The following is a 12,831-nucleotide window of genomic DNA, read 5'->3' as shown; positions in this document are numbered from 1 at the left end:
CAGTTAATAAAGCATATAGTATCATAGGCTTTAATTACAGGGTCATTGAGTATAAGAGTAAGGAGGTTATGTTGAAATTGTATAAAACACTTGTTAGGCCTCATCTGGAGCACTGACTCCAGTTCTGGGCACCACACTTGAGGAAGGATGTGAAGGTATTGGAGAGAGTACAGAGGCGATTCACAAGAATGATTAAAGCAGTAAAGGACTGTAGCTATGAGGACAGATTGGAGAGGTTGGGACTCTTTGCCCTGGAGAAAAGAAGGCTGAGAGGTGTTCAAGATCCTGAGTGGTATGGATGGGGCAAATAGAGATAAATTGTTACCACTCAAGAGAACATCAGGAACTAGAGGGCACAGATTCAAAATAATTGGCAAAAGGAGAAAATGTGATGAGAAGATTTTTTTTTCACCCAGAGGGTGGTTGGAGACTGGAACAAACTTCCTGAAAGTGTGGTGGAGGCAGGTTTGATCGCGGTATTCTAAAGCGAATTGGACTGCTGCCTGAAAAGAAAAAATGTGCAAGGTTACGGGGATAAGGCAGGGAAGTGGGACTAGATGGAATGCTCTTTCAGAGACCCAGTGCAGACTTGAGGAGCCGAATGGTTTTCTTCTGCACTGTAAAAATACTGTGATACTGTGGAGAGAGACTACACAATGTTGCAGTACAGAGGGATCTGGGTGTCTTTGTACATGAATCACAAGATGTTAAAGTGCAGCTGCAGCAAGTAATTAGGAAGGTAAATGGAATGTTGGCCTTTATTCTAAGGCGGGGTGGAATATAAAAGTAGGGAAGTCTTGCTATGAAAACAGGTCATTGGTGAGACGACATGTGGAGCGCTGTGTAAAGTTTTGGTCTCCTTATTTAAGGAGGGATATACTTGCATTGAGGACAGTTCAGAGAAGTTTGACTAGACTGATTCCTGACATGAAGAAGTTGTCTTATGAGGAATGTTTCAGCAGGTTGGGCCAATCACCATTGGAGTTTCGAAGAAGGAGAGGTGATCTCGTTGAAATATATAACATTCTGAGGGTAGATGTTGAGGGGAATGTTTCCATTTATGGGGAAACTAGAACCAGAGGGCACAGTTTAAAAATGAACATCTCCCATTGAAGGTGGGGATGAGAAGGAATTTATTTCCTTTGTAATTCAGAACCCTAGAGCGCAGTGGAGGGTGGGTCAGGTCATTGAATATATTCAAGTGGAGTGGACATATTTTTGATCTACAGGAGAGTCAAGGGTTATAGGATGGATGGGAAAGTGGAGTTGAGGCCACAATCAGATCAGCCATGGTCGTATTGAATGGCGAAGCTGGCCCGATGGGCTGAATGGCCTTCTCCTGCTTCTCTTTCTTGTATTTTTAATTTGTCAATGTGGGATTGACCTGTCTGTTCATCTCTTTTGCTCTATTTCAGTGTGGAACTACCTCAGTTTGATCTACATGTGAGTGTGGAATTCAGTCTCTGTCCATCACTTACTGAATGTGAGTGTGAAATTTAAATCTCAGTCAGTCTCTGTTACAGTGTGAGAATGTGGAAATAAATCTTTATATCAGTCCCTGTTAATGTATCTGAATGAGGGATTAACTCTCTGTCGGTCAGTCTCTGTTACTGTATGAGAATGTGCAATTAAATCTTTATATCAGTCCCTGTTAATGTGTGTGAATGCGTGATTAACTGTCTATTGGTCAGTCTCTGTTACTGAATGTGAGTGTGGAATTAACTACAATCAGTCAGTCTCTGTTACTGTAGGTGAGTGTGGATCAAAGCCTCCATGGGTTAGTCTCAGTTACAGTATGTGAGTGCGGAATTAACTCTCTATCGGTCAGTCTTAGTTACTGTAAGTGTGGAATTCTCTTTCACAGTCTTTGTTAGGATCACTGTGAGTGGAATTAAGGACCTGTCAATTTCCACTAATGTTTTAGTGAGGAATTAACCTACAATAACAGAGACTGAGAGTAATTAAGACAGTTATTCCACATTCTCATATTAGCCCATGTTAAACTATGTGAGTGAGGAATAAACAAACTACTTGTCAGCCTCCGTTACTTAGAGTGTGCAATTAATTCTCTGCAAATCTCTCTTATTGCATATGAGTGTGAATCTCTGTCATGTGTGCAAGTGCTGATTTAGCTTTCTATCCCGACCATGTTGGTTGCTGTGCAAAAGTGTGAAATTAACTCTTTGCATGATAACCTGTTACTTTCGGTGAATAAAATTAAGTTTGTCAGTTACATTATTGGAGTGTGGAATTAATTCTGCGTCTGTCAGTCTCTGTTACTGTATAGGCCTATGGAAGTAACTCTCTTTCAGGCTCTGTTACTTCAAAAAAGTTAATTCCACATTAATCATCTGTCAACCTGTGTTACTGTATATGAGTGTGACTTTAACTCTCTGTATCTGTTGTATGTGAGAGAGGAATTAACTCTCTTTTGCTTAGTCTCTGGTACTGTCTATGGGTGTGGAATTCATACCTTACATGTCAAGCTCTGTTACTGGACATAGATGTGGAATTAATTCCATGTCTGTCAGTCTGATTCATGCAGTGAGTGTGCTCTTCACTCTGTGTCAGTCTCAGTTACTGTGAGTGAGTGTGAAATTAAATTTCAGTCAAACTTGGTTGCTATGTGTGATTGTGGAATTACCTGGTGAGGCCACAACTGGAATATTGTGTGCAGTTCTGGTCACCACATTACAGGAAGGACGTAATAGCTCTGGAGAGAATGCAGGGGAGGTTTAGAAAAATGTTGCCAGGGTTAGAAAAGTGTAGCTACGAGGAGAGTTGGGGTAATTTTCCTTCGAACAAAGAAGGCTGAGAGGTGACTTGATTGAGGTGTACAACATTATGAGGGGAATAGACGGAGTGGACAGGATAAAATTGTTTCCCTTGGCGGAGAATTCTAGAACAAGGGGACACAGATTCAAGATAAGTGGCAGAAGGTGTAGGGGGGACATGAGGAAAAGCTTTTTTACGCAGAGGGTAGTGGGTGTCTGTAATTCGCTGCCCAAGTTGGTGGTAGAGGCAGAAATTTTAAACTCTTTTAAAAAGTGCCTGGATCTGCACCTAAATTGCTGTAAGCTACAGGGCTATGGGCCAGGTACAGGAAGGTGGGATTAGAAAGGGCACCCGGGTGTCCTCGGGCTGGCATGGACAAGATGGGCCGAATGGCCTCCTTCTGTGCTGTAACTTTTCTATGGTTCTATGGCTCTACCTTCCAGCCAAAGTCTGGTATTGGATGTGATGTGAAATTAACTCTTTGTCTGACTCCATTACCGTACATGAGTTCGAATCAAAACTCTAATAAGCTGCATTACTCTATGTATGTGGAATTAATTTTCTGTCAGTTTCTGTTACTGTGAGTGTGACAGAGTAGAGAGGAAGACTTTTTTCCTCACATTGTTAGAAAGAAATAGGACCAGAGGGCACAGATTGAAGTTAATTGGCAAAATAAGCAATGGTAACATGAGGAAAAACCTTGTCATGCAGCGAGCAGCTGGGGAATATGACTGAGAATGTGGGGGAGGCAGGTTCAATCGAAGCATTCGAGAGAGAATTGGATTATTATCCAAAAAGGAACAAAGTGCAGGTCTATGGGGAATAGACAGTGAAGTGGCATGAGGTGAATTGCTCCTTCAGATGGCCAGCATAGTCATAATGGGTTGAATGGCCTTCCACCGTGTCATAATCAAGGTATGATTCAATGAATTAACTCTCTATCAATCTCTTTTACATTCAGTGTTGGTGGAACTAACTCTGTCACTCTTTGTTCATGTATGTAAATGTGAAATTCACTTCCTGTCAGTCTCTGTTACTATACAAGAAACGGTTAATGACCTTTTATCAGAAATGGTTGGGCCCTACTGTTCTTAAAAGTGCTCGTGGTTAAACCCATCAATGTCTCCTCTCTCTGCTCCGCAATTCAAAGTCAGCCAACAAGAACATCCCTTCAAAGAAAGTGAGGAACGATTTCCACGTCCAACATCCACCCTGAAGCAAAAGGGATCTGCATTTCTCAGTTTGTGTTTCTGGCCTCGGTTTTGTGAGCAAGACCAGCAATAATTCACGTGCAAAATCAGGTGGATACTAGGAATCTGAAATGAGGAGAGAAAACGCTCAAAATACATGGCACGTCAGGCAGCATCTGTGGAGAGAGAAGCAGAGATCACATTTCAGGTCACTGACAGTCAGCCTGGAAAAAAACACTTACAAACATCTGCTCATGGTGGTTGCACTTCCCACAATTCCCTGCATCTCAGAAACCGCTCTATTCAATGTACTGACTTCCCAAGACATTGAGTGTGCATGCTCCCCAGAGCCGGTCCTGTGAAATTCCGAGGTAGACCTTTTATCACTCCCACTTGTAAGCCAATCCCACCAACTTGCCTTTGTCCTTTCGAAGTTTTAACACTTTCCTCCTCACAGTTCACAATATCACCAAGTTTAACGTCATCCGCAAATTTTGAAATGGTGCCCCGTGCACCAACATTAACATATATCAGGAAGAGCAGGGGTCCTAACACCGACCCCTGGGGAACTCCACTATCAACATTCCTCCCATTATAAACATTCCTCCAGTCTGAAAAACAGCCATTCACCACTACCCTCTGTTTCCTGTCACTCAGCCAATCCCATATCCATGTTGCTCTGTCCCTTTTATTCCATGAGCTGTAACTTTGTTCACAAGTCTGTTGTGTGAGACTTTATCAAATGCCTTTTGGAAATCCATGGAAACAACATGAACAGCATCACCCTCCCCAACCCTCTCTGTTACCGCATCAAAGACTCGGTGCAAACGGGAGAAGAATCCGGGAAGCGGCGGCTGGGATGGGGGAGGCGCTGCACCATCGGCTTCATGGTGCCGTCCCCCGGGTCCCTCTCCGCACGTCCGCCGGACCCGGCGGCTCTGATTCGGGATCTGAGAGCCGCTGAAACTCGGCGTTACTGAGACTGCGCTCGGCCACCCTCAGGTTCCGGAAGCTGTGGCGCGCATGCTCGTCGCAGGCAGGATTTCCGGTGGACGACCTATTGCACCTGCGCAGTGCCTATCTGTTAGAGATAGGCCGTTATATATCACCCCGAGCATTCTGGGAAGCGCTGTCCGCCATTTCATTATAAATTGCAAATCAAGAGGATGCGTTTGTATTAACCATTTCTGAGCAAGCTCTTTTGTAGCAAATCAGCCCCACTCCCCTGTCATTTCCAATAGCCCTAAAATATTTTTCCATACCATATTTTTCATTTCACTTTTGTAAGTTTACATCAAATCTGCTTCCACCACATTTTCCGGCAGAATATTCAGGTCACAACAACTCCCTGCCTTGTAAAGAAATGACAAGCAATGATCCATTCAATGTGGAGGATGGTGGGGAGAAGGATGAAGACAAGGGGAAAGCCAGAATTAACCCCGCCCTCACATGCAGTACTAGACATTGACCGATAAAGAAGGAATCCCATCTCACAAACCGTTCGACAGACTGAGATACAGAATAAATCTGACACTCGCAAGCACTACCTGTGATTGGCAGATACAGAACACATCTCATTCAGGTACAGCAGCAGAGTTTATTAGGTGCGTCATGATTCCCACAATCACATTTTCTCCCAGGGTTTAACAGCCACAGTCGAGGCTTGCTGACAATAATCCCATTCTGGTTTAACGAGAGCTTTACACAAGACCCGGAACAATTCCCCCCCCCATCCCAACGAGATGTGGAAGTCGCTGGCTATGCCAACAGGTATGTCATGTCCACAAAAAATAAGCAGGACAAATCCAACCCGGCGAGGTACCGCCCCATTACTGTTCCCCCTATCAAAATAAAGAAATGATGGATGGGGTATTCCACAGTGGTATCCAGCAGCAGTTACTCAGCAATAGCCTGTTCATTGACGCTTAGTTTGGGATCCACCAGGACCATTCAGCTCCTGACTGCACTGCAGCCTTGGCCCAAACATAGACAAAACTGCTGAACTGAACGGGCGAGGTGACAGCAACTGCCCTTGATATCAAGGCAGCATTTGACAAGGAAGACCATGAAACCAGGAAGAACATATTTTCCCACAGAAAACCTCCTCACAGAACAGAGAACATCTTTACACTAGAGGAAATATCTTTATCGAACAGAGAAAATTTTTGCACACAACGGATCATATTTACACAGCCGGGAGCACATTTGCACAACAGGGAAGCATTTTACACAACGACAGTGAGGATGTTTCAACGGCAGAATCACAGTTTCACCACAGAGGGAACAGTGGTACAGCAGGGAGCGCAGTTACGCAATAGGAATTACATTTAAAACAGGCCCCATCTTTATGCAGCAGGAAATACCTTTTCATAAATGATCAGTTTCTCCATTGTAATATCTTGCTGGTTTGCTCGGCACCTTTTAGTGTCAGCAATTGTGTTTATCCTGATAGTCTCTTGCTACTTTCTTGTGTGACTTTCTCTGTCTGGTACATTCATGGTAGCGTAAGTGGATTTGTGGAGCTTGGGTGAGCTTCCCAATAGTTGTGCTCCTGTTTAAAAAGTAATGAGGAAGTGAATATGTGTTTGGCTACCAAACAACGGTAATAGGCAGTAGAAAAATGTTGCTTCGGAGGAGACTGGCGTTGCAGAAGCGTGCTGGCCTCCTAACCCAGCGATCGATGGATTGAAACCATACTCAGTTTATTTAAATTCTCATTAACACTATAAAATAGCATTTGTCTGTGACACAAAATCACCTCTGAATTTGCTTCAAAATAAATTTACATCAGCTTCTTGCTTCCAGTAAACACTTCAATCTGTACCCAATCTCTCAAATCGTTTTATTTCAAACACGGGCGCAGCAGAAGTGCTGCAAAAATACACCAGTCGAGGATTTCCCCTTTCTCTCAGCCCATTTCAGGCCATGGTCTGAACGGCCTTCCCTTGCTCTCTATCACTCTAAGAATATCTGATTAACAAAAACGAAAACCAATATCTTATCTGCACCCGATATAGTGAAGTTTATACATATTAGCTTCATTATGTCGGATATACAGGACACCCTGCCATAATTCCCATGCTTATTTGGACAGCGGCGTCCTCCCTGACACATAGACCATGAGAAGGTCAAGATTATCAGCATAGCGGAGACATCATCACGTCAAAGACATAGATAATCATTATTTTGACAGACATGATCGTTCATTCTTAATCACTTATTTAAAAAATGGAATTCCATCCCCAGTATCACCATGAACTGGGAAGGTTTCATTCCTTCAGGTTTGCATTAGAGACACATTTTACAAAACACTTCCGTGAGTGTCTCTGGTCAATGAAATGATGATGCGCGGAGTTCTCAGCTTTTACTCATTGATCTTCGCAAGAGGTGATCCAGTTTTGACGTTGACTTTTCCTCTGGTGTCGATTTACTCGAATTCCTCACCTGATTTCTCTGCTGTCCAATGAAGCTCACTCAGCAGAGTTTTCAATAGGAATTTGATTTTTCCTGACAGGATTTCAATCACCATGTTTTGGAACAATTTGTTTAAAAATATGGTCACAGCCGGCTTCCAGGAGCAGCAACGTGCTAAAGACAATAAATCTGTTAATAAGTGATTTTAATTGAGGAATGAATATGGGCTCCGACACCATGGGATAACTCCCCCGCCCCTCTCCGAAATGCTGCTTGGTATACTGCAGCTGAGAAGGCAGAGGGCACCTCAATTCACCATATCATCTAAAAGATGGCACCACTAACAGTGAAGCATTCACTGATTACTGCACTAAAGCGTCAGCCTGGATTTGTGCTCGGGACTCTGGAGTGAGTATAGAACTCACAAACTCCTGACTGTAAAGAGCAAGAGAACAACTGACTGAATCATCATTCACAGCAAAGGAAAGACGACAGAAGACATTTCACTCCAAGGAGAGGCAGAAGTAGATTGTTAATTGAAGAAATGTCACAGACAATGAGAGATAAACACCCACAGTTGAAAGAGACCGACTTTTTCTCACGGCAGGGAGAGAGATTGTAGCAGGAATTTCGATTCCCAATGCTTCTTGTTAACACCCCAGTACAAGCTAAATGGTTTGCACACAGCCCGCTAGACTAAAAAACGAAGCTAGAATGTTATTTAATCATCGTAAAATTTTCAACCAGTTCGACCCTGAAACATTGATATTCACGGTATTACAGGAAACGTCATAACTTGGGTCTGATGGTAATTTCAGATTTCCTTTCTGCATAATGCAGTCCCACACAAAAACAGGATTTAAACTCACGCGTGGGAAGCACAATGGATGAGCAGCCTTAAATTCAGATAATCATGGAGTGATTAGCGACATTATCCCGACGCCACCTCCTCTGTAAACCTGGCCTCGGAAAGATTACATCAGTGATTTCAGACATGCCTTCTGAAAAAAGCACCGCGTTCACGAAGAACCAGTTAATAAACTGACGACGAAGGTGGGATTTGAACTCACGCGTGCAAAGGACAATGGATTAGCACTCCATCGCCTTAACCTCTCGGCCACCTCGCCACGTGCGGTCGCCTTATTAAACCTTCTCCTGTACTGTTTTACATCCATGAACTGTTGAACTAAATGATCCTGCCTGTTTCAGGTCCTGAATAACCATCCAGGTCTCTCATGTAGTTTGTCAATAAAATACATTTCCATCACATCAGGTAGGAACTGTTGTAAATCGACTGATGTGAATCACTTCAACACTTCAACACGATATCCAACATGTTTCTAGACAGTGTGAAAACCCACCGCGGAAAGACCGAAACATACATTCATCGGGAAGAATAAAGAAACTCCTTCCGACTAACTGCAAGTACCGGAACACAACTGAAATATGGTTTTTCACTCAAGACTGTAACTGACTGCAATCAGCCTCCGACTGAACACACAAGGAGAGAGTTGCCGTATTCGATGCATTAGGAGAAACTTTGCGTTGGTTTTCTGTGTTGTGATTTATTTTCCGCAATGATTTCGCGGATGTTCAAACCTGGTCCTGATTTCCCCAACTGGCACCGCCGCGAGCACATGAATTAATGTATTAAAATGCTCGTTGGGCTCGTCCGGGAATTGAACCCGTGACTTCTCGCATATTAATTCACAACAAATACCACATGCGAGAATCATACCCCTAGACCAACGAGCCAGCTGCCACAATAAAAGTATTCAACATATCCTTTCATTGCCACCCACAGAAAATTAACAAAATGCGAAATATTGTGAATGCTAGAAATCTTTTGGAATGTATTAGAAATCCCGGGGCCGACTCCAACCAGTGGAGAGTTTCCCTCCTTGTATAAATTGACTTCAGTTTTGTTGGGTTTCTCAATGCCACACTCTGCCAAATGCTTCTGTATAGCCAACTGTCGTCACTTGCAACTCACGCCTTGAGTTCAGCTCTTTTGTCCATATTTGGACCAAGGCTGCAATGAGGTCGGGAGCTGAGTGACCCTGGCGGAAACCAAACTGAGCTTCAGTGAGCAGGTGATTGGTGAGTTAGCGCCACTTGATCGCACTGTCGAAGACAGACCAATGTGGTTGACGCTTAACTGCCCTCTGAAATGTCCTACCAAGCCTCTCAGTTGTAACAAACCGCTACAAAGTCACAAAAAAGGGAATGAAACCGGACGGACCAGGTGGCATCGACCTCGGCACCGTCAGTCTCAGCCCTGTCCACCCTGCAAAGTCCTCCTTACTAACATCTCAGGGGCTAGTGCCGAAATTGGGAGAGCTGCCTCACAGACTAGGCAAGCTTCAGCCTGAAATATTCATCCTCACAGATAACGTCCACAGGCTCCACCATCACTAACCCTGGATATGCCCTGTCCCACCGGCAGGACAAGCCCAGCAGAGGTGGTGGCACAGTGGTATACAGTCGGATGGCAGTAGCCCTGGGATTCCTCAACATCGCCACCGGACCCGATGAATTTTTAAGGCATCAGGTCAAACATGGGCAAGGAAACCTGCTGATTACCACGTACCGCCCTCCCTCAGCTGATGAACCAGTTTTCCTGCATGTTGAACACCACTTGGAGGAAGCACTGAGGATGGCAAGGGCACAGAATGTCCTCCGGGTGGAGGGATTCAACGTGCATCACCAAAAGTGGCTCGGTAGCACCACGAGTGACTGAGCTGGACGAGTCCTAAATGACATCGCTGCGAGACTGGGTCTGTGGCAGGTGCTGAGTGAACCAACAAGAGGGAAAATCATACTTGAGCTCATCCTCACCAATCTGCCTGCTGCAGATGCATCTGTCCACGACACTATCAGTAGAAGTGACTATCACACAGAAGTTGTGCAGACGAAGTCCCGCCTTCACATTGAGGACAGACTCCATCATGTTGTGTGGCACTACCACCGTGCTACATGGGATAGATTTTGAACATACTTAGCAACACAAGACCGGACATCCATGAAGCCCTGTGGGCCATCAGCAGGAATAGAACTGTATTCGAACACTATCTGTAAACTCATGGGCTGGCATATTCCCCACTATATCATTACCATCAAGCCAGGTGATCAACCCTTGTTCAATGAAGAGTGAAGAGGGCATTCCAGGAGCTGCACCAGCCTTACCTGATAATGAGTTGTCAACATGGTGAAGCTATGACACAGGACTACTTGCATTCCAACCAACATCTGCAGCAAGTGATAGACAGAGCTAAGCGATCGCAGAACTAACAGGCAGACCTAAAATCCGCAGTCCTGCTGCATCCAGTTGGGAATGGTGATGGACAATTAAACAATTCACTGGAAGAAGAGACACCACAAATATCCCTATCCACAATCATGGAGGACCTCAGCACATCAGCACAAGCGATATACATTTGCTACAAGAAGTGCCGAGTGGATGATCCATCTCAGCCTCCTCCAGAGGTCCCCAGCATCACAGATGCCAGTCTTCAGCCAATTCGATTCACTCCAAGTGATATCAAGAAACAGCTGAAGGCATTGGGTAGTGCAAAGTCTATGGGCCCTGACTATATTCTGGAAATAGTACTGAAGACTTGTGCCCCAGAACATGCCACGCCCCGAGCCAAGCTTTTCCAGTACAGCTACAACACTGGCATCTACCCGGCTATGTGGAAAATTGACCAGGTATTTCCTGTACACAGAAAGCAGGCCAAATCCAACCGGGCCAATTACTTCACAATCAGTCTACTCTCGATCATCAGTAATGTAATAGAAGGGGTCATCAATAGTGCTATCAAGCGGCACTTGCTTAACAATAACCTGCTCACTGATGCACAGTTTGGGTTCCGCCAGGGACACTCAGCTCCTGGCCTCCTTACAGCCTTGGTTCAAGTATAGACAAAAGAGCTGAACTCCCGAGGAGAGGTGAGAGTGACTGCCCTTAACATCAAGGCCGGATTTGTCTGAATGTGGCATCAAGGAGCGCTAGGAAAACTGGAGTCAATGGGAATCAGGTGGAAAACTCCATTAGTTTGTAGTCATGCCTAAGGCGTTCAGTCATCTCAGCTCGAGGATATCACTGCAGGAGTTCCTCAGGGTAATGTGCTCGGCCCAACCATCTTCCACTGCTTCAGCAACGACCTTTCTTCCATCATAAGGTCAGAGGTGGGGATGTTCGCTTATAATTTCACAAAGTTCAGCACCATTCGTGACTCCTCAGATACTGAAGCAGTCCATATCCAAATGCAGCAAGACCTGGACAATATCCAAACTTGGGATGAAAAATGACAAGTAACAATCACGCCACATAAGTGCCAGGCAATAGCCATCTCCAACAAGAAAGAATCTAACCACTGGCCCTTGACGTTTAATGGCGTTACCACCACTGAATCGCCCACTCTCAACATCCTGAGGGTTACTGATGACCAAAAACTGAACTGGACTAGCCTTATAAACACTGTCGTTACAAGGGCAGGTCAGAGGCGAGGGATTGTGCAACGATTAACTCACCTCCTGACTCTCCAAACCTTGTCCAGTATCTATATGGCACAAGTCAGGAGTGTGATGGAATGGTCGCCAATTGCCTGGTGGAGTGCAGCACCCACAACACTCATGAAGCTTGGCATCATCCAGGAGAAAGCTTCATTGGCACCACATCCATAAACATTCGCTCCCTCCACCACCGACGCACAGTCGAGGAGTGTGAAGCATCTACAAGATGAATACAGGAATTCAACAAACCTCCTTAAACAACACTTTCCAAACCCATGACCACTACGGTCGAGAAGGGCAACTGCACTTAGATCTGCATCTGGAGCGCTGTATCCTGCTCGTTCTATATTTCTCTCCACAGATGCTGTATAATTGTTGTGTATTTCCAGCACTTTCTGATTGTTACTATTTCTGATTTTCAGCATTCGTAGTATGTTGCTTTTGGATCCAGTTTACTTTCTGAGCTGTTTTCAGGGGATCCGGTTGCCTCGAGTCTTGCTCGGCCGACCGAAATTCCCCTTGAGAAGCTGGCAGAGAGCTGCCTTCTTGAACTGCTGCAGCCCATATGGTGTAAGTAGGTCCACAGCGCTGTTAGGAAGGGAGTTCCAGGATTTGAGAGGGTGATACAGTTCCAAGTCAGGATGGTGTGTAGCTCGGAGGGGAGCTTGCTGCTGTTCTCATGCATCTGCTGCCTTTTTTCTCCCAGGTGGTGGAGATCTCGGGTTTGGAAGGTGCTGAAGGAAAAAAATGTCAGGAGTGGGATTCGAACCCACGCCTCCAGAGGAGACTGCGACCTGAACGCAGCGCCTTAGACCGCTCGGCCGACCTGACTCAGTTGGTACTTCTGCATAAATGGTTTTAAATTCCACATTCATTGTCACTGCTTTCAAAAACTCGATGTGATTTTCCTTTTTTCAGCACCTGTCAGGTTCCTGTA

The 12,831-nt window shown here is 44.9% G+C and overlaps 2 non-coding genes across 2 annotated transcripts; both read right to left on the bottom strand.

The window, feature by feature from the left end:
• Positions 1-8,424: 8,424 nt before the first annotated feature.
• trnas-gcu (transfer RNA serine (anticodon GCU)) lies at positions 8,425-8,506 on the bottom strand. The gene has a single exon. It is a non-coding gene; the product is annotated as a tRNA-Ser (tRNA).
• A 4,136-nt stretch (positions 8,507-12,642) lies between these two features.
• trnal-cag (transfer RNA leucine (anticodon CAG)) lies at positions 12,643-12,725 on the bottom strand. The gene has a single exon. It is a non-coding gene; the product is annotated as a tRNA-Leu (tRNA).
• Between the last annotated feature and the right edge of the window lie 106 nt (positions 12,726-12,831).

This window comes from Cetorhinus maximus, unplaced genomic scaffold (genome assembly GCF_964194155.1).
Source record: "Cetorhinus maximus unplaced genomic scaffold, sCetMax3.hap1.1 HAP1_SCAFFOLD_1728, whole genome shotgun sequence".
Taxonomy (NCBI): Eukaryota; Metazoa; Chordata; class Chondrichthyes; order Lamniformes; family Cetorhinidae; genus Cetorhinus; species Cetorhinus maximus.
Note: the sequence above shows the minus strand (reverse complement) of the source record. Positions and strands in the feature narration are given on the sequence as shown.